The following is a 24,926-nucleotide window of genomic DNA, read 5'->3' on the forward strand; positions in this document are numbered from 1 at the left end:
GGAACTTTTAGGAACTAATGGCAGCCCTCAGCCTCGGTCTTGCTACAACCTGAATGAGCTTAGAAACTGAGTCCTCCCCAGAGCCTCGATCTAGAACACAGCTGGCCAAACTTTGAGTGTGAGATCCTGAGCAGATTTAGTCCAGCCGGGAAGGACTTGTGATCACTGGACCCTAAGCTGAGAAATAACTTTGGAAATATCCTGCAGCAAAAGAAAACCAATGCTCTTTTTTCTAAGCTCAGCTTCTCATAGAAAATAACATTGTAAAAGCACCTCCCAGTACTGAAAACTGTCCTCATGGGCAGAAATGTATAGCCAACAAGTGAAAGAGGACAAAAGCATAAGAGCTCTTCCAGGAAATCACTTATCTTTCCTACAAAACCAAGACATTTGGGACCAAGCAGAATATACAAATCTTTAATGATCGTGCCTACTCTGGGGGCTTCCCTGGTAGCTCAGATGGTAAAGAATCTGCCTGCAATGCAGGAGACCTGGGTTCAAACCCTGGGTGGGGAAGATTCCCTAGAAAAGGAAATGACAACCTATTCTAGTGTTCTTCCCTGGAGAATCCCATGGACAGGGGAGCCTGGCGGGCTATAATCCATGGGGTCACAAAGAGTGGGACACAACTGAGTGACTAACACGCACTCACGCGTGTGCACGCACACACACACACACACAGGCCTATTCTAAAGATCATCATGTATGAGTAGGACTTCTCAGAAATGTCAGAAGAGGAACCAGCCCTTCCGTGATATTTTACAAACACGATCACCAATGGCATAATGAACATTATAATTTATTCAGGTTTCCATAATAAATAGGAAAGGTGCTCATCTTTTATTCATCAAAAGAATAATTGATTATCTACTTTACACTTTATCCTTTGTAAGTGCTTATTGACTAGTTCCAAGAAAGGCTAAGAAATACATGCCATCTATATATTACACACGAAAAAGTAAATATTAGAGGATGTTTGCCCACTGCTTTTCTTAAGAGTAACCAGTAGTCACTAAAATACACATATTCTGCATTTCGTTTTGCTTCTATAAGCAATCCTAATTAATTTATAGATATTTGTATCATTTCTACCCCATGCCAGGCTCCCTGCTAGGCACCAAAAAAAACATAAGATAGTAAGTCAGTCCCTGATTTCCAGTTATCCAGAGTCTGTTAAGAGAAACATGTCTATAAAGAATTGAAACAAGCAATTTCAATCAGTAGGATATTAGTAGTATGGGGACTGCTTAAGATGCAGTGTTACCTGTGAATTATGTAATCTTGGTGCAATGGTGCTGTGCAAGCATGCTTGCTCAGTCAAGTCTGATTCTTTGTGACCCCATGGACTGCAGCCCACCGGCTCCTCTGTCCACGGGATTTCTCAGGCAAGAATACTGGATCAAGTTGCCATTTCCTCCTCCAGGGTATCTTCCCTGACTCAGGGATTTAAGCTGTATCTCTTGCATTTCCTGCATTGGCAGGCGGATTCTTTACCACCGAGCCATCGGGGAAGCCCACAATGATGCTGAGCTGTCAATTAAGACAGTGTGTATTTCCATCTGTCCATCCATCCAAGACGCTCATGAGTTAAACAGAAACAATTGACTGAATTAAGGGCTGTTCTGACATTTGTTGTGTGCCTAAGGACTGTGATCAACTACGTATTTTTAATGAAGGAGAACTAGCTTTTCATAAAATACATCTGTTGTTATTGTTCAGTCGCTAAGTCGTGTCCAACTCTTTGAGACCCCATGGACTGCAGCACGCCAGGCTCCTTGTCCTTCACTCTCTCCTGGGGTCTGCTCAGATTCATGTCCATTGAGCCTGTGATGCCATCCAACCATCTCATCCTCTGTCGTCTCCTTCTCCCTCTACCTTCAATTTTTCCTAGCATCAGGGTCTTTTCAAATGAGTCAGCTCTTTGCATTAGATGGCCAAAGTACTGGAGCTTCAGCTTCAGCATCAGTCCTTGCAATGAATCAGGGTTGATTTCCTTTAGGATTGACTGGTTTGATCTCCTTGTAGTCCAAGTGACTCTCAAGAGTCTTCTCCAGCACCACAATTTGAAAGCATCGATTCTTCAGTGCTCAGCCTTCTTTATGGTCCAGCTCTCACATCCACACATGACTACTGGAAAAACCATAGTTTTGACTACACGGACCTTTGTCAGCAAAGGGATGTCTCTGCTCTTTAATATGCTGTCCAGGTTTGTCAAAGCTTTCCTTCCAAGGAGCAAGTGTCTTTTAATTTCATGGCTGCATCTATCCATTGTTTAATATGAAAGATGGCTTATAGTTCTTAATCTGTCACAATTAAGTGTACACATCTCTAATATGACAGTCTGAGTAAGGGACCATTATTTTGTTCACTAACCTCTAAAATTCCCCAAATAGAAAGTTATATTAAAATCATGCTGACTCCCCAGAAACAGAGCATAGGAGAGTTTGGGACCTAAATCAAACCAAACATTTCACCCCTAACCCAGCAATGTAAAATGACAATAACTGTATTCTGGGAAGGATAGAGTGATTACAGTAGAAAATACTGAACATTGCAGTTTATGAACACACACACACAGTATCTATTCTACCAGTCCTGCTGGGAGGAAATGAAAATCTTAATCCCCATCATTCTACCATGGTTTTTCTTAAGTGAGAAATTTCCCTGCGATAGTGCTTGTCTTATTTGGCGTTTATTTTTAAAAGGATGAGCTGTGACTTTTCGCACAAGCTGTTTTCAAATTCCACCACTTAAAATTATTCCTGAAAGAACTTTCTTAGGCTCAGCCGTCAGATGTTTAACATCTGCTGTGCATTAGACAAAGTCAAGGATGCAAAACACGGTGCTTAGAAGTCACAGGCACATAAATAATGCAGGGGTGGGATGCAGTGAAACCGACAAATCATGACCCCAGCCATCGAGGCATTTATACACTGTCTGCGGAGATCTGGTTAATAAACGTGCAAGACTTTAAAAAGCAATAATACATAAAGACAAGAGGACCAGGAGAGGAATACCTGGAATAGAGGATTCCTGCTGATGGGCTCCATCCCAAAAGGCAATCGGCCCACCCACCACATGGTCCCCCGGTATCCTGCTGCATAAAGTTGCACTGGGGGTGGGACGAGGCCCCTTGGATTATGAATATTGAATTTTGCTTTCTTTAACTCAGTGGCTAAGGAGTTAGTTTTTCCAGTAGTCATGGATGGATGTGAGAACTGGACCATAAAGAAGGCTGAGCACCAACGAATCGATGCTTTCCAACTGTGGTGCTAGAGAAGATTCTTGCGAGTCCCTTGGACAGCAAGGACATTGAACCGGTCAATCCTACAGGAAATCAACTCTGAATATTCACTGGAAGGACTGATGCTGAAGCTGAAGCTCCAATACTTTGGCCATCTGATGCGAAGAGCTGACTCATTGGAAAAGACCCTGATGCAGGACAAGAAGTGGGCAGCAGAAGATGAGATGGTTGGATAGTATCAGTGACTCAGTGGACATAAGTTTGTGCAAACTCCAGGAGATGGTGAAGGACAGAGAAGCCTGGCATGCTGCAGTCCATGGGGTTGCAAAGAATTGGACATGCCTTAGCAACTGAACAAACAAATTTATTCTTGAGAAAAAGCAAAAGCCTAAAGGCCACCAGCCTGTTCTGGTGAGATCTACTGAAGGAGCTCAGAGCCAGGCTTGGAGGAGATCCTGGCACAGCTTTGGGAAACCTGCAGCCTTGGTCACACAGACCCACAGCCTCGCGATGGACATCGAATCTCGATGTCCCATCTGCCCGAGGGGGCCAATGAAAGGGACAGTGACAGCTTGTATGAAGGGCACCTCAGCCCCAGCACTGCACTAAGCGCTCCTCGGGAGCATCTCATATAATTCTTATCAGAACCTTTTGAAGCAGGAGCCAGGAGAATAATCTAGAAAGAATAACAGAATGGGGCCAGCATGATAGGGTGGTTGTGAGGATTACGTGAAGACGGTGTGCTGTGATGATCAGCATTTTACAAGGCACATAGTGCTTAACAGATGGCATGTATCATCATTCCTTGGCTGAGTGAGAAAGGGGGCAGGGGATTTCAAGCAAAGGAAAGAGTAGGGTTTGTAAAAAGCCTTCCAGATCACAAGTAGACCAGTACAGCTGGGAGGGATTCCAGGGAGGACAGCAGGAATGGCTGGGATGTAAATCTGAACTCGATGTGGCTGTAGCTGAGTGGCCAGCCTCCCACATTCATAACTTTTACTCCCATGGCCCAGGAGAGTTAGGACGAGGCTTTCAAGAACGAAGATGAGAAGAGATACTAATTTCATTGCGATCCACCAACAGGCAACACTCAAGGAAGACTGAAAAGGGAGCAGATAGGCGGCAGAGAGACTGGTCAGAGGAGACTTCAGTAACATCTGTTATATTGCAACAGGTAGTACCTGGGGCATGGCTCAGATGGTAAAGAATCCGCCTGCAATGCGAGAGACCTGGGTTCGATCCCTGCATCAGGAAGACCCCTGGAGAAGGGCATGGCAACTCACTCCAGTATTCTTGCCTAGAAAATTCCACAGACAGAAGAGCCTGGCGGGCTATAGTCCAGGGGGTCACAAAGAGTCGGACACAACTGAGCGACTAACGCTGGAACAGGTAAAACAGAAAGAAAAGGACAAACATGAAAGAACAAAAATACTTAATGAGAGGATACTCTGAGGTTTTCCAAAGATGCTTCCTTGGTGATGGAGGCTCAATGGTACTAGGAGAGCAGTCAGAAGAGGATGCTGGCTTAACAGGAAGATCGGGAGTCATTCATGACATCATGAACTTGAGCCTGGAGTGGAGTGTTGATGATACGGGTCTAGCAAGTGGTGTAAAGGTTGAGCTCATCAGTGGAGAAGCACAGGTGTGGGTGTGATATTCTGGGTGTAGGTGACCCAGTGACTGAGCCTGAACCCTGGGGGAGGGCACACTTAAGTCACAGGACGTGGATGGACAGAGCGGGCAGGGAGAAGATGAGAGACTCTGAGTTGGGAGGACGGAAAAGCAGTCATGAGGTCCTGAGGGCAGGCGAGGAGGAATGAACCAAGCATGTCCCTGATTTATACATCAAATCAAGAGCAGAGAGAGAGAAGACAAAACTGAAGCAGAGCTGGGGAAGCGGGAAGGGGAGGAAGGAGGAGGATGACCACAGACAGGATGGGTCCTGAAGGGGACACTGTCATGAGAGTCAGGGCATCCAGGCTCAGAAGGCGAGAAGAGTGAAATTAATACCGAATCTTACATCAGTCAATGCCAACATCCCCTTTAAAATAAAAAAATACATATATTCAGCACCACCAAAATCATCCCCACCAAACCTGCACTAAAGGAACACTCAAGGCTTCTATTTTTATCCTCAAACTATGAACAGAAAATTTTCCTGAAAAGAACTTGCAGGTGCTTCTGAAAGAGACTAAGTTAGAGAAAATCTACTGCAAAATATTGTTTATTAAACAATTCACTGCTGATTGACTCTGTGATAATGAACTAGGTTCAAGCACTGGAGAGCCTCAGGCTGGCTTGAAGGATTATTAGGCAAGTGTTTAGAATCAACACTGAATTTCTACAGTGCAGATGTAATCCAAGGAATGTGAATCCATTAAGCTTTTATGCTAATAACTGTTCAGGAGAAGTTGAAAGAGAGGTTAAAGAAAGAAACTGAAGTTTAAGTCTTCCTTTGACATTAAAACGATTTCTGTTCAAAATTCTCAAATCGGTCGCCTAGCACACTAACCTCCTACGTGAAGAACCTATTTTTAAAGACACTAAAATCTCAATATTCATTACACACATTAAGTAGTCTCTCAAGTTTTACAAGAGAGCAGTCATTCAGCAAAACAAGTATAAACCTCACAGAGACAGACTTCCTCCATTACTGTTTGATAGGAAACAACCTCTTCAAATCCTTACTAAGCATCTTGCTTGATTAATGTTGGTTTTGAAAGAAGAGAGAAAGAAAGGAAAAGAGGATAATAACAACAGTCCCGTGAGGTCTCTCTCTGGTTAACCACATCCCAGGCTCTGCAGCTTCCAGTTACAAGTCTAGGTGATGGGGAGAGGGGAAAACAGCAGCCTCCAGATCCAGCCACATAGGGTGACAGCCCATGAATACACTCCCTGGTCCTCACACTACTATAAGCAACCTACCCAAACACAGAATACAGAAACCATGATGCTAACACTCAGGTCATTAACACTGACCTCTTCTCTACAGAGTCACGTAAGAGCGATGTTACCACTTGGAATCCTACAGAATGTTTACATATCTGCTCCCCCAAAATGTAAAGTAGCTCATTCTTCTTGCACAGTTTCATAGGAGGGGAAATCTATCGAGTCTCCATTTGCCACCTAATCAAGGTCATGCATGGAACACTATTTCAGGATTGTCTGAAAATGCTCCCTGCATCACCAGTATTTTCTCTTTGTAACTTCCATCCAACTTTCTTTTGCTTTGAAAGTATGTTGACGTGATGGCTGTCATCAATAGCTCTAGAAATCTGAACAGGCTCCTTGGTTCAACTATCAACCCAGGAAACGGTGCCCCACAGCCATCCGCAGGTAGAATGGCACAGTCGAGCATAAGCATGCGGACAGAGAGTTTACAACTCACAACTAATGCTTGCCTGACTTGGCATCACTCACTCTTCTACAAAAGTGAATGTGGGGACTTCCCTGGTAGTCCAGTGGTTAAGAATCCATCTTCCAAAGCAGGGAACATGGGTTCAATCCCTGGTCAGGGATCTAAGATCCCACAAGCCATGGGGCAACTAAGACCCAGTGCAGTCAAATAAATAAAGAAATTAGCTTTTTTTTTTTTTTTTAAGTGAAAGTGATTAGGTAATACAGGCTTAAGACTAAGAAATGGCAAAATGTACACAAAGATTTCCTTCTTCAAATCCTTAAATCTATGGAGTTCCTAAAGATGAACCAAAAGGGAAGAAATTACATATGTAGAAGTGGTACTAAGACATCCTGGTTTTCTGATTCCTTAAAGGGTAACTTGCACTTAGTGAGAGTTTTTTGGTATATACAGTACAACAGGAAGAACATGCTACATGGGATGATGAGGCTGTAGGTTATATCTGACAGTTAATGCTTGGGGTCCTACAAACTGTGCTTCAGTTTCCTCACCTATGAAGTGGGCACTCCAGAACTGCCACAGAACAGCAAATCACTTCTGAGAATCTAGAAGACTGAGCTACTTATATTTTATTTTAAAGTTTATGAAGTGAAGTGAAAAGTCGCTCAGTCGTGTCCGACTCTTTGCGTCCCTATGGACTGTAGCTTGCCAGGCTCTTCTGTCCATGGAATTCTCCAGGCCAGAATACTGGAGTGGGTAGCGCTTCCCTTCTCCAGGGTATCTTCCCAACCCAGGGATCAAACCCAGGTCTCCGGCATTGCAGGCAGATGCTTTACCAGCTGTTGTGTATTTATACACAGTAGGGACTAGTTCTGACAATTTCATTGCAGAAAATATGAAAATCCAGCTATAGTTCATCTGATAATGCTAAATTTGGTCATCATGCCTAGTGAAGGATGGAATCCATGCCCCCTGCATTGGAAGCACAGAGTCTGTTTTTTTATTGGAGTATAATTGCTTTATAATGTTAAGTTAGTTTCTGTTGTACAAATATGTGAATCATCTATATGTATACATATATCCCCTCCCGTTTGCGCCTTCCTCCCCACCCCTATCTCATCCCTCTAGGTCATCACAGAGCACAAAGCTGAACTCCCTGTGCTATAGAGCAGCTTTCCACTAGCTATCAATTTCACACATGCTAGTGTATATGCCAATGTGGGAGCATGGAGTCATGACCACTAGACCACCAGGGAAGTCCTTGGTATGACAATCTTAATATAATTCCTTTCAATAAGATGAAAAGAATCCTTGGTTTGTGTGTTCAACTACTGCGATAGTTTGCACAGGTGGCCAGTGAACTGTAATCAATAGAAGCAGCTGGAATTGCATTACAAGGCCTCACATGAAATACAGCCGTTCATGGAAACCCGAGAGACCCTGGTCTTCTGAGCATAGAGGGCACCCGGGCAGGGGAGCAAGCAGGTCAGTCCATTCACTGGAGCACCCACTTGGGGTCGGGCACTGCTCCAGACCCTGAGCACAGAGCTATTACAGACACACAGAACTCCCTACCTGCCTGGAACTTAGTGCCTCCCAGATCTACCTGTCAACTTTCTAAATGAAGAGTGATGCAGCAGCCAGGGAGAGCATGATCACGTCGTCAGGCACAGGGACACACTGCAGCCGTGAGGATGTGACACACCCAGGGTCGCTCAGAGTGGCTGAGGGAACACAATTCCATGGACAAAAAACAAGGTCCTCCTGTGGGACACAGGGAACTCAGTTCAACATCCTGTGATAAACCACAGTGGAAAAGAATATGAACAAGAATGTATACATATGTATAACTGAATCACTTTGTATATAGCAGAAACTGACACAACATTTAAATCAACTATATGTGTGTGTGTGCTAAGTCACTTCAGTCGCGTCCAACTCCTTGTGACCCCACGGACTGTAGCCCACCAGGCTCCTCTGTCCATGGAATTCTCCAGGCAAGAATACTGGAGTGGGTTTCCATGCCCTCCTCCAGGGGATCTTCCTGACCCAGGGATCGAACCAGAGTCTCTGACGTCTCCTGCATTGGCAAGTGGGTTCTTTACTCCTAGCGCTATCTGGGAAGCCTCCAATCAACTAATTGTCAATTTAAAAAATTACCACCAACATAAGGGAAAAGAACACATTAAAAAGAGAGAAGGAGAACGCAGTTCTAGTGCCCTGAACCACACATGTGGTAGACGCAGTGATAGGCTTCCTCCTGGAATAAACATGGCAACAGTCAGCTCACTGCACACAGACCTGTACTCACCCACTTACTGTCAGATGACGATTAATGTCACTTTACTGATTTTTAAAGCAACCCTTCAACAGACTATTAAACTCAGACTTTCAATGAATTAAAGCTGTCTTTAAAAAAAAAAGCTTTTTATTTTAGCCATTAACTCATTATTTCCTAAAACTAAATCACATACAAACTTGTTGCTGATCAGTAAACTGCTAAGTCGTGTCGGATTCCTTGTGACCCTGTGGACTGCGGCACACCAGGCTTCCCTGTCCTTCACCATCTCCCAGACTCTGCTCAAACTCACGTCCACCGAGTCGGTGATGCCACCCAATCATTTCATCCTCTGCCACCCACATCTCCTCCTGCCCTTGATCTTTCCCAGCATCAGGGTCTTTTCTAATGAGTAGACTCTTCTCATCAGGTGGCCAAAGTGCTGGAGCTTCAGCTTGAGCATCAGTCCTTCCAATGAATATTCAGGGTTGATTTCCTTTAGGATTGACTGGTTTGATCTCCTTGCAGTCCAAATGTACATGCTATCCATTCTATTTAATGCTGAACATATTTAATTGATAAAGCAGTTTGCAGGCTTTGTTTCAATTCATCCAAACGGTCTTTTGTCCCTGTTTTATGAGAATTTCCAAGTGCTGCCAGATTTTAACCAGAACCAGCACTTTCCTAAAGAGTATCCATGAATCCCCAATTCTAAAGCGTGAGTGAGTTTTGTTGGCCTGCAGCTACACGACGGCCAAAATATTTCAAACTGGCTTTTATTTTGTGCCTCTATTGCGTGAGGTCTATAATTTCCAAAATTACTAAGCCGATTATTTTGTAAGTATAATATCCACAGCCTGGCCAACTCCATCTACTTTAGAAATGAGCACAGGGACTTATTTTGATCCTTCTGGTGCAGTCCCGGCAGTTTTATTCTCCTAGTAGCTGTTGTTTTCATACAGGAGTTTTAGCATATGAAAGTTTGCTACATAAAATATTGATTTTTTTCATTCATACATTTTTAACTGAAAGGGAGCTTTGATGTACTCAGGTGAGCTTATAAAGCATGAACTCTTATCATAGGTACAGTATATTCATTCACTGTATGGTCATGAAATTTTTTTTTTAAGAGTATAATTGCTTGACAATGTTATGTTAGTTTCTGCTGTGCAAGTGTGAACCATCCATATGTATACGTCTATGTCCTCACTCTAGAGTCTCCCGCCGCCCTCCCATCCCATCCATCTATGTCACTACAGAGCACCGAGCTGCGATATAGCCACTTCCCACTAGCTATCTGTTTTACACATGGTAGTATACATATATCAGTGCTACTGGCTCAATTCACTCTACCCTCTCTTTCCCCTCTTTCCCCTGTATCCACAAGTCTGTTGTTCACATCCGCATCTCTATAAACAAGGCTATCAGTCAGTTTACAGAGGGCTGGGCAGCCAGTGGGACAGGCTGCTATGAACTATACACCCTGGGAGATGTGGTCCTTGTGAGTGGTGCTCAGGACCACATGCCATTCACTCTGGTAAGTGCACATGGGGTCTCTGAGCGCATGAAAGTCTCCATAGGTTACTGCAGGAAGTAACCCCCAAGTATCACAGACAGGACTTCAAGCAAGCCCCCCAAACCTGTGTCAGTACCAGACCAAGGGCCGTCATATTCACCGGTCCACACACCTCCCAGGAAAGGGCACGTGTATGTTCACACAATCAAACCAGAATACGAAGGAATCAGGCAGTATGTTACTTTTTTGGAGAGACAGAGCCACATGTCTTTGAGAATGAAATTCTAGAGCCAGTCTGACTGGGTTCGAATTCACTACTGCCTAGCTGCGTAACCCTGGACAAGCTATTTCACCTCTTTAGGCCTCAGTGTCTTCATCTGTAAAATGGAGATAACTCAACCCAGAGATGTGATGAAGATTAAATGAGGTGATACATGTAAAGTATCTAGACAGGGCCTGACAATATAACCACTCTTCAACCATTCAGATGTGGTACACTATTGTACAGTATTATCGTTTTGGTAAGAAAATCAAAGCCGAAAGAGACCGAATAGCTTGTCATGGGTTTTAGAATTCGTCAGCGATTTATTCCAGAATGAAAATGAAATCTATAAGAGTTTCCCTGAGACCAACTTTCTGAAAAGGTAAAGCCTACAACATGAAGTCATATGTGGGTCTGAAAAGCAAATTCCTGTGCACGTCAGGGCTCTGATGATGACATGGGGCATCCCTCACCGGCCACCTGAGCTGACGTTGAGTAGTTGCCTCTCCTTGTGGGAAGGGGAATACCCAGTGGACAAACAAGTCCAGTGTACACAATCAGCCATCGACAAGACTTCAAATCTTAGAAGAGAATCAGTGTCAAAAAGCCCTGGCATCTCTTCCAGGTGAGGGGCCTCCTGCTTTCATTCATGCTCTTTAAATATCAACCAATCCCCACTGTGTTCCGCTCCCACCTTGGAAAATCATCTCACTCATTTCAGTGCAAACAGTGTCCCTGCCTAGTGCCCTGAGGGAGCCAAGCTTTTTCCACCGTGTGAAGTGGAACAGCTAGAAATCAGAAAAGAGCTGACGTGTTAACGAGCAGGTGCTTTTTATCTACTTCAAATTCCCAACAAGGGTCCAGGGAGAGTTGATAACTGATTTGGATGTAGATTACAGCTCTGAGATAATGGAAAACAACATCCACAGGAAAGCAGGTCTTCCTCAGAACCTCCATCTAGTGCAGGAGAAAGGTGTGGTTCTGCCTAGAGAACTGCACACAGGCCTTGCGCACACAGTCCAGCTGTTCCAAAGTCGTCCAGAGCACCCACATCTTAGACTGCCCTCCAGAGTCTGTGTGATCATCACCCAACTAGTACCACTCTCTTAAGAAATGATATGGGGAGGGCTTCCCTGGTGGTCCAGTGCTTAAGAATCCGCCTGCCAATGCAGGGGACACAGATTCGATCCCTGGTCCGGGAAGATACCACATGATGCTGGGCAACTAAGCCCATGCACCACAACTGCTGAGCCTGTGCTCTATAGCCTGGGAGCTGCAACTACCAAAGCCCTCACACCCTGGAGCCTGTGCTCTGCAACAAGAAAAACCGCCACAGTGAGAAGCACACACACCACAACAAAGAGAAACCCTTCAGTTCAGTTCAGTCGCTCAGTCGTGTCCGACTCTTTGCGACCCCATGAATCACAGCACGCCAGGCCTCCCTGTCCATCTCCAACTCCCGGAGTTCACCCAGACTCACGTCTGGCTCACTGCAAATAGAGAAAGCCTGTGCATGGCAATGGAGACCCAGCATAGCCAAAAATAAATAAATAAATTCAAAACATGAAATGATATAGGGAGATTACACTGGGCAAAACTTAAGTCTGTATATCAAAAAGTCCAGGTAAACCAAAGTCTGAAGAAGCCAGGAGCGAACAGGTATGCTGTATAAGACAATCTGTGTAAACGGCAGCCAAACCCCAAAAGGGTCACAGGGCATCATCTCTGAGTGACATCAACATCTCACCCACAATTCCCATCACTGTTTCATTGAGATAGAAAAGCAGGGGAAAGCACCCAAACCCTGTTTTTCAACAGCTTAATACAAATGCATATGTTCTATTTTTAAATCAACGAACATCTATGATTCTCAAATGTCTTCATCATAAATGTAATTAGTGTAATATTCTGGATCAAGCAGAGTACAGTACCTGAAAAGTAGGAATAACATTATTTTCAGTCTAATAGCATTACCTGTTCTTACTCACTGCCTGATTATGAGTCCAATCAGAAATGATGTCCTCATAGCTGATTCACTTTGCTGTACAGCAGAAACTGATACAACACTGTAAAGCAGTTATACTCCAATAAAAATTAACTTAAGAATGACTGTATTTACATAAACATTTCTTATACATTGGTAATAAACTTTCAATATTTATCTAAAACTAAAAAAAAAAAAAAACCCACGATGTCTTATGGAAACAGAGAAATCGGAAGCACTCTCTCTTTAAGATAAATGTGAGGAAACAAAGGATTGGAGACTTTTCATAGCTTATCTGAGGCCAAATCCTGCCAAAGACTCAAGCTGACCTCTGCTTATTCCACACAAGACGGAACCAGGTACCAGGAAATAAGTTTAATCTTTAGTGATGTTCCCTGGCTTACTGCAGAAGCTAGCTGTCAACCATGTGGTCAAGTCACAAAAGGATTGCGGAGTCCTGCAACTGAAACTGAGAGGGGGCTGGTGTATACACCGGTTTAGGGATGTCCTCATTTACCGGACGGGTCATTCCAGCCAGTGTTGTCCTGCCAAAACCCTGACGCCACATGTTTGTGACAGCCGGTGACCACTACGATGAGTGAATTTCACCGCCAGGGTAATGCCCTCAGCTCCCCTTCCTGGCGCTAATGGCACACCTGCTGGGACTTCCTCGGATCGTGCCCCCCCGAGACCCCAAACAGGCAGAAGCAACAGAACAATGACAAGTCACTATGCGGGAGGAGGAGGCACCAAATCCTGAAAGAACACTTGCAAACATGTGGTTGAAATGTCACCATCAATGAAGCGATAGGGAACACTGAAATCCTTAATCATGACAGGATGTTTTGCGTATGGGGGAAAGGATAAAAAAGGAGAAGAGTGGGAAAACAGTGCCACGTTTCAGATTAAAAGGGTAGTCCTATTTTTTTACTAAAATGATCATTTTCACTTAATATTTTTTTAATGTGCTTACATTATGCTGTACCCTAGAAAAAAGATTTTCCCTTTTCTAAACCCTTCTTTAAAAACAAAACAAAACAAAAAGCATGTGCATTTGTCACTAAAGGGTTTCCCTGGTGGCTCAGCTGGTAAAGGATCCACCTGCAATGCAGAAGACCCGGGTTCAATCTCTGGGTTGGGAAGATCCCCTGGAGAAGGGAACAGCTACCTACTCCAGTATTCTGGCCTCCATGGAGTGTATAGTTCATGGGTTCTCAAACAGTCAGACATGACTGAGCGACTTTCACTTTTTTGTCACTAAAATTTATTTTACTAATAAACCCTATGCCAACAAAGTTGCTGAAACAAGGATGATGGAGAAAGGAAAAGTTGTAAGTGGACATTTATAGCCTCATTAAAACTGAGCTTACCAAATGCTGGTCTTGATCTGGGGGAGACCCTCGAGGACCCACAGCCCAGGAACACCTGGTCTGGTCTGTTAAGTGTGTGCACATGAGTCACTCTTTAAGAGCGTTATTTTGGATACTGGTAAAATGAAATGCTCAGGGGAAAACAAACTGCTTTTGCTTGCGAGACAGTCAATAAATCACCGCAGAACACAGATGAATTTGCTTTGGGGACGGTAATTTGTGCACTTCTCAAGAGCAGGGGGCCTGCCTTCCCACATGGTAGCATGGATGCCAGGACATATGTGTTAAGTGAACTGTTAAAGAGCAAATGCAACCACGTGGCCACTTAGGACACTCCTGGGTACCAGTTCTGCCCCCAGAGCCCCAGGTGAAGCACAGCTGTCCTTTCCTGGGGAGTGTACCAAAGGCTGACCATGTTCAATATGATTTTTTAAAAGTCTTCATTGAATTTCTTACAATATTGTTTCTATTTTATGTTTTGGTCTTTTTGGATCTTAGCTTCCCTGATCAGGGATGGAACCTGCATCAGCTGCATTAGAAGGTGAAGTCTTAATCACCGAACCGCTGGAGAAGTCTCGCAGTATGATTTAATACACTAATTATTAGTACTTTCTGTAAATATTTTAATTACATGAAGAATACCTATATTCTTATAATAATAGAAAAGGATATCTTTGCTGAATTCTTATAAATATATTAAATGAAAGTAACTGTCAAAAGGTCTCAATTTTCTCCTCTGTAAAATAAGGAATTGAACTTGCACCATCTCCATCTTAAACATTTCAGGATTTCATACGGAAAGTACAGCACAGTTCTGAGAAAAGAGCACAGACATCGATGATGTCCTAGGGTTGATGGGGAGTGCTGGTGGCACCGGATCCGGGGGGAGCAATACTGAGATTCACTGCAGCATTATTTACAATAGCCAGGACATGCAAGCAGCTTAGATGGCCATCGACAGATGAATGGATGACGAAGCTGTGGTACATATACACAATAGAAAATTATTCAGCCATAAAAAAGAATGAATTTGAGTCCGTTGAACTGAGGTGGATAAACCCAGAAGCCTGTTACACAAAGTGAAGTAGGTCAGAGAGAGAAAAACAAATATCATATATTAATGTATATATTTGAAATCTGGAAAAATGGTGCTCTTGAACCTATTTGCAGGGAGGATATAGACGCAGACATAGGAAACGGACTTGTGGACTCAGGTGGGGAAGGAGAGGGTAGGATGAACTCAGAGAGTAGCGCTTAAACATATGTATTATCACATGTAAAACAGATAGCAAGTGGGAAGCTGCTGTAGAGCACAGGGAGCTCAGCTCAAAGCTCTGAGATGAGCTAGAGGACTGGGATGGGAGGGGTGGGAGAGAGGTCCAAGAGGGAGGGGATATATGTATACTTAAGGCTGATTCGTGTTGCTGTACAGCAGAAACTAACACAACATTGTACCTCAATCATCCTCCAATTAAAGATAAATTTAAGGAAAAAAAATTAAGTGAGAAAAGGCTAGGACACATTTATACGCCGTCAGCAATTACTCATGAGAGAAGAATGACATGCTTTTTCAATAGGTACAATTATCCTCCTACAAGGACCTTTTGAAGACTAAGAAACACAAATTGGGTGACTTACTAGGTCAGAACAATCTAGAATTCACTGGGTCCCCTACAGCCTGCATCACTGCTTGCATCACGTTCTGGTGATGCTTATCTGCTCAGACAGAGGCCAAAGAAGGAAGAGGTTCTCTGAAATGACATGCAAACTGCAGGGTGGACACAGGGGACAAAACCAAAGATAACAAGGCTTGGTGGCCCTGAACACCAGACGGTAAGAAAGAGAAAAAAGAAACGTCTGCTTTCCAACTCTAATTAACTCAGAAAACAAGTCAGAAAACACAGCCCAGACAGTACTCCTTGAAAAAGAGATGCTAGTAAAAAAATTTAGAAGACTATAAACAGCACTCCTCCTTAAGATGGAACTTCATCTTTATGACTGAAGTGTGCACCTTGAATTTGAAACATTTTCAGTCCATAAAAGACCCAAATTTTCCTTTGGAGAAGGAAAGCCAAATTACACGTTTGTGTACAAAACCTGGAAAAAGTGCTAAGTATTGTGTTTTGTTTGTTTTTTACAAAGTAGCATATGTACCAATTAGAATCATTTACTGCAGATAACAGGCTTTGCAGAAGGTTAATCAGAGCCTAGGATTAGAGACCAAACTGGAAATATTTTTTAACATACTTGTACCTTCATGCCACGAATACATAGGAGGTCTATCAATTAACTTAAGGATCTCAAAAAAATCCTCAAATCCCAAAACCTACCATCGGCTGTTTTTCTCCTTTAACTAAACAATAAAACAAGGTTAAAAAATAAAAGTAAAAGTATGTGCTCAGTCTTGTCTGACTCTTTGCTTCTCCACAGACTGTGTGGCCCACCAAGCTCCTCTGTCCCTGGGACTTCCCAGGCAAGAATACTGGAGTGAGCGTCGTCATTTCCTTCTCTAGGAGATCTTTCCGACCCAGAGATTGAACCCAAGTCTCTTGCAGCTCCTGTATTGGCAGGCGGATTCTTTAACACTGAACTACCTGGGAAACCCAAGGGAAAATATGGTTGCATATTAATCAGAGAAATCCAGTCTAGGAAAATCTAAGTGAATATTACAGAATCTTAAAGAGACAGGTCACTCAGTACAAGTTCTTAGGTAGTGAAGGGTTTGAAGAACTGAGTATCATTAAATATTGAAACATATTCCTGCTTAAATGGTTTGCTTTGCTCTTAGGTGGTACTCAGGTCAGATCAATGCCAAAAGCAAATAAGGAAGGAAACTCAATGAGAGTTGAAACCAAAGGTCACCTCTGCAGGGGATGAACCTCTCTGTTTGGAGCAACAACTCAACTTCTCTGTGGTTTACAGAAACTTTCCAAAGGCACTGCTACAAATTTTGAGAAGCAGCTGTATTATTTTCACTTGTTTAATCTCAGGACCACTCATGTGCAACCATGTAACCAAGTCGAATTTTTTAAGTTATGCAAATTAAAAAAAAAAGCCAGCATAATTGTTGATTGGTCTCTCAGTCATGTCCGACTCTTTGCAACCCCATGGACTGTAGCCCACCTGGCCCCTCTGTCCATGTGATTCTCCAGGCAAGAATACTGGAATGAGTTGCCATTTCCTTCTCCAGGAGATCTTCCTGACCCAGGGATCAAATCTGCATCTCCTGCTCAGCAGGCAGATTCTTTACCACTGAGCCACCTGAGAGGCCCCATTTTATGGGCACCACCTCATTTAATGCTTACAGTAACCACGAGAAATAGGTATTGTCACCTCTGTTCTGCAGAAGACAATAGAACAGAAGCTCTACCATGGATTATACATCTCCTGTGCACCCATAGGCTGCACAGCAACTTATCCTTCGATGCTCACAAGGAGCCTATGATGTGGACACTGCCTGTATCCTGATGTGACAGGTGAAGAAACTGAGGCACAGAAAGTGAACAGCTTTCCAACATCATGCACACTGCACGTGGCTGAGTCCAGATGCTGACCCAGAGCCCACTCTCACCAAAGCCACCAGCCCCAGGAAGTTCTGGCTCTGTCCACCTATGAGAAGAGCTCCAACAGCAGATGAGAGGGGACCACAGCTGGGCTGCCCAGAGCTGGAGCTCCCCCACCCATAAGCCAACTCATAAATCTAACGGGACCATCTCAAGTTTCCTAGAAGAACTCATAGTCAGGAAAATATGCCTTGCCTCAAAGCTTGCACTGCTCCACAGCCCCCAGAGCATCTGACCAGCATACATGGCATCCCACGGGATACAGGCAGTGCCCACATCCCAAGATAAAGAGCCTGGGTAGGGATGATGCCCGATGTCCACCCAACACTCATCCATCGCTTAATTCCTACAGTCAACCATGTGCTGGACCACAACAGGCTTTCTTGGTTACTGAACTGAACAGGCCAAGGACCCCCTCAGCTGCTGACAATGCATGGAGACAGACAGACACCCAGGAGAACGGTGGACCAAAGGCTGTGGAATGTGGCCAGTTGCTTTCGAATATTCAGTTGAGGCGGGTATCAGGTGGGGATGGGGTAGAGTCAGAGGGTATTTGAGAAGGTGACCAAGGCTGAAGAAGGAGGCAGGAGTTGGGTGTCTCAGAAGCGAGATGAGGCTCCTGCTCTCCAGGAGGGAGGCAGAAAGTCAGGTGAGGGCAGTCTCACCAGGAGGGAGACTGCTGGCTCCTTAAGGACAGACAGAGGCGCCAAGCAGAGATGCAACAGTGTCTCCAGAGCCAGGCTGGCGGGGGTGTACCACGAAGGAGGATTTCAGCCAAGGGAGGAGCTCACCGTTCCCACCCAGCATCCGGGACAAGGATGTGCAGGCTGGCAGCACCTGAGTCCCAGTTCTCCCCAGAATCTTGGCGTGACTAATGTATTATCAAGGCAAGAGGCGGTGGGTAAACATCAGTTTGGCTACTAAATGAGGGCAGAAGCCACCAAAATGAACAGGCACAAGGGAGCACCCATGGTCCCCAGCTCACAAAACCCACCATCTGCATTAGCAAGGGCCACACGCAAGGAAGAAACAAGGCGTGACGACCAGCAGAAATTAGGAAACCACCTTTTCCCATAGAATCCTACCCTGTTGGATTAGGGCTCTTATTACAGACTAAGCACGTTTACTAACAACATAAGTCTGTGCAGATAAGAAAATGATTAAAGCATGTGCACCCAAATTTAGCTAGTGTTAACTCCGGGCTTTGGGAGAGACCAGTCACATTCTATGTTATGGATCGGGGTCATTTAGATTTTTCGCATGTTACATGTTCTGTTAGTGATTGGAGAAAATATAGCAGGTCTCACAGCAAGTGAGAGTGTTCACAAATTCATCTGTCGGGTGGCAGTCCCCCGACGCTACTTTCTGCATCTCCACGAGGGGCTGAGCCTCGAAGAGCCCCAGAATTTGCAGAAAAAGCAGCAGCAAGCAAACACCCGGGGAACCTCAAAGAGAGCCAGGGAAGTGCACATGTTTCAGGGCCCAGGTGGCTGGCGAGGGAGTGCTCTGGGCACAGCCAGAAGCAAGGACTGCCTCTCATTCAGACCTGCCAGCACAGAGCTGGGGGGAGGTCCTTTTCAGAGGCTGTCCCTCCCACTCCTGCCAGTGACCCCACAGGACAGACTCCACACACTCGTTTGTTGAGTGAATACGTGTGAAGAAGGGAGAGGAAGGAGAAGGGAAGGAGGAGACAGAGAGAGAAGATGACAAGGAGGGCTTGGGTGGTGGTGGGCAGGGGAGGGGGTGGTGAGGGGGGAAGGGACAGGAGGAAGACGGTGGGAAAACAGGGAAGGACACCCAAACTCCGCTTGACAAATAAGGCGCTGCCATTACTTTGTGATCATCAGATGTACACATGAATTTAATACCACAGTTTTTAACACGTATTACCTTTTACTTTCTTTCCAGGCTGTAGAGTCTTGTTAGCTTCCAATTCAAGAGTCAAAAAGAACAGGAGAGGTGCCCTGGATATCCAGTTGGAGACAGCTAAAATAAAAGAGCAGAGATGATTATGATTATTCTGGAGAAGAAAAGTGATGAGTTTTTCAAGTATCATTCAAGAGAAACTGATTTTCACTGTGTAACAGAGAGTGTGTATTTCCTAATCTACCTGGGAAAAACCTGGGTCCAAAGCCTCTTTTTTATAGAGCTGCTCGATTTGGGAAAAAGACAAAAGTCAACTATAAGGTGGGCTTTGCTTGTGCCCTTAAAGGAAAACAACTTAAAGAGCCTGTGGGCTGCCACTAGCCTGGAGATCCCTCTGAGCCTCTCTCTGCCTCATTCCAAGCCCAGCATCCCCAGCAGGACACAGCATCCTTGTAATTCACAAAACCAAGCAGGAAATGATGTCGCCTCCTCACAAGAAACTGTATAACTGGGGAGAAGAGAGATATGTTGTTTGTACTGCAGAAACTCTGTTAATGTTTGCAACGGAATAAAATATTACAAGTCAGCATTTTTTCTTATCTTGTCCTCCAAACGCAGTTCCTACCAGAGCTCACAAACATGTGCCTCATTGTTCTGGGTTTTCTTTATTCTCCTGATGCAAGGTCAGCTCTTGGAGGCGACACTATCCCAGTTTTTGAGTATTTCATTTTTAGGAAGGAAATAATTAACACTGACTGGGCACGTACTCAGGTCCAGAAACAATGTGACTCCACTTTACAAATGTGGAAAGAAACGTGCAAAGAAACTTTTTGGAGGAAAGTCGTGTTCTTAGGTCTGTTGTTTAGTCACTGAGTCTTGTCTGACTCTTTCACAACCCCATGGACTATAGCCCACCAGGCTCCTCTGTCGATGGGATTTCCCAGGCAAGAATACATGGAGTGGGTTGCCATTTCTGTAAATGTTCTTACTGTATTTGGAGACACTTGGATGAATCATGAAAGTGGTTGTTATGTGGACAGCTAGCAGCTCAAGAAAATGTGATGGAAAACTTAACCATCTTTTCCTCTAGCATCTGCTTTCGTCTGGTGCCGTCAGCCCAGATAATGACATCTTTACTTGACAGTGGGAGCCAGCCAACAGGGAAGGAAGATGCTCTGTCATAGACACCTTTTTTTATTGAGATTTATTCCATGTTTTGCACGGGTACAGGAGTAATCAACAGTATGATTTTTTAAGGAGGCACTTGGGACTTCAACAGATGATGCCTGAGAACCACTTCATTAAGGTGGACGCCAGTTTCCCCACCATTATTAGTTCCTTTCTGGAGCAATATGTAGTGAACAGTGTGCCAGGAGTTCATGAGTAAGGCTGCAAATCTTGACCTAGATTTTGAATAGCTTCAGAAAAAGTAAAAAGCAAGCCTGAAAACGTCTATTTCAATAACTAACACTGATAATTCCCACTCTCACATTCAAAACTTTCAAAATAATCTACTTTTCCTTTGTCTCACGACTCAACAAGAACATAAAGTCAGAATTAGCACTAAATTAAAACAGAAACATAAACCCCAAGTTCTATGGGCTCTTTTTGATTGCTTACTGCCTGCAGTTTAAGATTTTATTTGCTTGCTGAAATATAAGGGACACCAAAAATTTAAATGAATAAAATCACAAACATTTATGAGGACATTAGAGAAATTTTAATCCAAAACACCTTTGGGCCCAATTTGAATTGACTGTGACCCATAATAACAAAGTAAAAAGTTTTGCATTTTACTATTTCGAAAACAGGCTTTTGTTTTGTTCTAATATTATATCAAAAATTCCTTTTCATCTTTACTATTATTTTTACCTTTTCCTTCTCTTACTTTGGAAGAGAGAAAGTAGTAGAGTAACAAAGAGAAAGCAATAAAGACAGAAAAGCCATGCAATTATGACTGGAATGAGGAATAACACCACAGATGAAGAACTTCAAGACTGGAATTATTTTCAAAGTTGTCATGTGACCTCAAAACCATCGTAATAAAAATAATTCACAGCACAAGTCTTTCAACTGACTCATTTCAGAGCAGAGGAAAGCCCAGAGTGGCCAAGTGACCTCTCCAAAGTCACACAGCAAAGCTGGTCCTAGATCTCAGATCTGCTAGGTGCCAATCCAGTGCTCTATCAGATCATAAATTTCAAAAGCAACCCCCCATGAGCTCACAATTTCATCAGCTTTTCTACTCATTCATTATCCTACACAGCATGGACACCTCTTGATGAATCAACTCAAGTGTATATTAATACAAGTGTTAGTTGCTCAGTCGTGTACGACTCTTTGAGACCCCGTGGACTGTAGCCTGCCAAGCCCCTCTGTTCATAGGATTTCCCAGGCAAGAATACTGGAGTGGGTTGCCATTTCCTTTTTCTGGGGATCTTCCCAATCCAGGGATAGAAACCTCTGTCTCCTGCATTAACAGGCAGATTCCTTACTGTCTGAGCCACCAGGGAATCCCATATTAATACAAAACATGGCTCACAATGATCAAGAACATATTCTGCCTTTGGTCCACAGATACAGCTAGAATAAACCACTAAAGGACATGAAATACTCTTAGGTTGCCTAACCTAGAAACATCGACTCTAAAAACAGAATTACTGGACTTCCTTGGTGGTCCAGAGGTTAAGAATCCATCTGGCAATACAGGGGACTCAGACACAGGTTTGATCTGTGGTCCAGGAAGACCCCACATGCCGCAAGGAAACTAAGCCTGCGGGCCACAACTTGAGAGTAGCCTCCGCTCACCCCAACTAGAGAAACCCCATACACAGCAACAGAGACTGAGCACAGTCAAAAGTAATTAAATTAATTTAATTATTTTACAAAATAAAAATAGAATTACCCTGTCTTGTTCATAGGCCCCTTGGACTTCAAGGAGATCAAATCAGTCCATTCTTAAGGAAATCAACCCTGAATATTCATCAGAAGGACTGATGTTGAAGCTGAAGCTCCAATACTTTGGCCACCTGATGTGAAGAGCTGACTCACTGGAAAAGATCCAGATGCTGGGAAAGATTGAGGGCAGGAGGAGAAAGAGAGAACAGAGGATGAGATGCTTGGATGATATGCTCTGGGAGGTAGTGGAGGACAGGGCAGCCTGGTATGCTGCAGTCCATGGGGTCAAGCGATCAAACAACAACAACTCATAGCCAAATCACAATCACAGTTTTGCTACAATACTTTTTTCCGAGTAGATTTTATAGCTAGCCATCAGGCAAAATCTCGGTATTCTAAAGCTTACACAAGCAGTTTTTAAAGTGAGGATTTCAAACTAATTTACGACTACATCCATCAGTTTAGAAGATTTGGCAAAACTAATACAATTATGTAAAGTTTAAAAATAAAATAAAATTAAAAAAAAAAAAGAAGATCTCTTGCTCTCTAAAACTGGAGTCATTCAAGAGCACTTAAACCTACCCCAGTCAGCAGCTTATCATCACTAACAGTCACTTGTTGACTCCCCAGTAATTTACACTGAACAGCGGTGGGTGCAGGGGAACCAGAAAGCAGGAGAGGATGTTGTGCCCACTGCAGAGTGCCCACTGGAATCACTAGGGTGCCCTCACAGTGGTAGGGGAGTCAAGGTTTGCCTGTGATGGATGGATATGTGTGCATGTGTGTTTAGAGGCATAATTAGTACCTTCACAAGTGGTTTTCCCAGAGATTACGAGTTGACAGAGTCAGTAAAAAGTACGTGTAGCAAAGCAAGGCAAGGTAAATTACAACACGCCAAGAGATGACAGGCAGTTCCTGCTATACATGCCCCGCAAAAAAAGAAAAAAAAATGGTGTAGGAAATAAAATGTCCATTAAAGATATTCCTTTCCTGAAAATATGTCAGCAATAAAATACTTTCTTTATAATTCTCCACATTACCTCATTAATGGTATTAAAACTCAGAGAAAGACAACAACATAAAAAAAAAGAGAGAGAGAGAGGACTTTCCTGGTGGTCCAGTGGTAAGAATCCACCTTCCAGTGCAGGGGGCACGGGTTCGATTCCTGGTCAGGAACTAAGATCCCATATGCCTCTGAGCAATTAAGCCTGTGAGCCACCACTAGTGAAGCCCTCACGCTCTAGAGCCCATGCTCCTTCAACAAGAGAAGGCTCTGCAGTGAGAGGCCCACAGCTCCTCTCCACAACCAAAAAAAGCACAGATGTAGCAACGAAGATCCAGCACAACCAAAAAAATAGACAGGATCGGAACACAAATTTTCAACAAAGAAAACCAATGCCAAGGGAGCACAAGAGCTCTGCTACATAATTAGTCAGTAGGAAATGCAAACTAAAACCTCAATGAGATGCCGCTGTATAGTCATGAGAATGGCTAAAGTTACAAGCATAAAAACATCAAGTGTTTTGCATGGATATGGAACAATTGGGAGTTTCATACAATGTGTTTGTATGGGGATGGGGGTGTTAGTCGCTCAGTCGTATTTGACTCTTTTGTGACACTATGGACTGTAGCCCACCAGGCTCCTCTGTCCACAGGGATTCTCCAGGCAAGAATACTGGAGGGGGCTGCCATTCCCTTCTCCAGAGATCTTCCCAACCCAGGGATTGAACCTGCATCTCTTTGCATCCCAGGCAGATTCTCTACTATCTGAGCCACCAGGGAAGCCCTAAGTCAGGGCAAATGTTCCATCACCCTGGAGCTACAGAATATAAAGGTGGTGACTCCCTAAGGAATCCAGGCAGTCGAAACTGGACTACAGCACTGGAACCAAAATATTTACCTGATGGAGACTCTTGAGTATTCTTCCATCAGCTGAGTTCAATCCTGCTTTCACACCTTAACTAACCATGTGACCTTGAGTGAGTAAACCTCTCAGAGGCCAGATTTCCTGGTCTGGAGATGGAGATAACTACAGCCAGGACCTCACAGGTCATCTTGAAGATTAAATGCCAACAGATCGCAAAGGAAGTAGCTAAAGACGCGTTCACTCACTGCATGGGGCCTCGTAGCTGAGCCACCTCCTTCTGCCCACTTTTAATCAACAAATGGAAACAGTCCCTACTTTGGAGTTAGATGTTTCAGTAAAAACATGTGAAGATGCCAGGCACACAAGAGTGACTCGATTATGAATCACTGATTTCTAAACATTCTGGAAAATTAACTTGTATTTCCCAAAAGGCAGGATCATACAGCTAGAGACATCTTCTTGAGATTCAAACTAAAAAGACCATAATCACCTCACTGTCAGGCTCCTCACATGCTGTGAACTCACCTTAAAAAGAGGGCTTTCATGTGTTCCAACAATTAATTTCTTTGGACTGAGTTGAAATAGATCTATTTCTCTAGACTTGACAAAAAAAGAAGCATATGAAAAGTTTCAATAAATTCACTCAGATGTGTTCTGTTCACTGATTCTCTACATATAGTAACACTTAGCAAACCCATAAATATCCAAGATAGAATTTTC

General features: G+C 43.8%; 1 protein-coding gene across 4 annotated transcripts in view; it reads right to left on the reverse strand.

Moving 5' to 3' along the window:
- The window catches only part of FAM110B (family with sequence similarity 110 member B), a 142,222-nt gene that overhangs the window by 90,179 nt on the left and 27,117 nt on the right, over positions 1 to 24,926 (reverse strand). For all 4 annotated transcript variants that reach the window (XR_015140846.1, XM_086336908.1, XM_086336909.1 and 1 more), the window contains one exon: positions 19,466 to 19,561. The gene's annotated coding sequence lies outside the window, so the exon portion shown is untranslated. The remainder of the gene's footprint in view (positions 1 to 19,465; positions 19,562 to 24,926) is intronic.

The sequence above is a fragment of the Bos grunniens genome, chromosome 14 (assembly GCF_055505025.1).
Source record: "Bos grunniens cultivar Pamir isolate PY7600 chromosome 14, Bosgru_T2T1.0, whole genome shotgun sequence".
Lineage (NCBI taxonomy): Eukaryota > Metazoa > Chordata > Mammalia > Artiodactyla > Bovidae > Bos > Bos grunniens.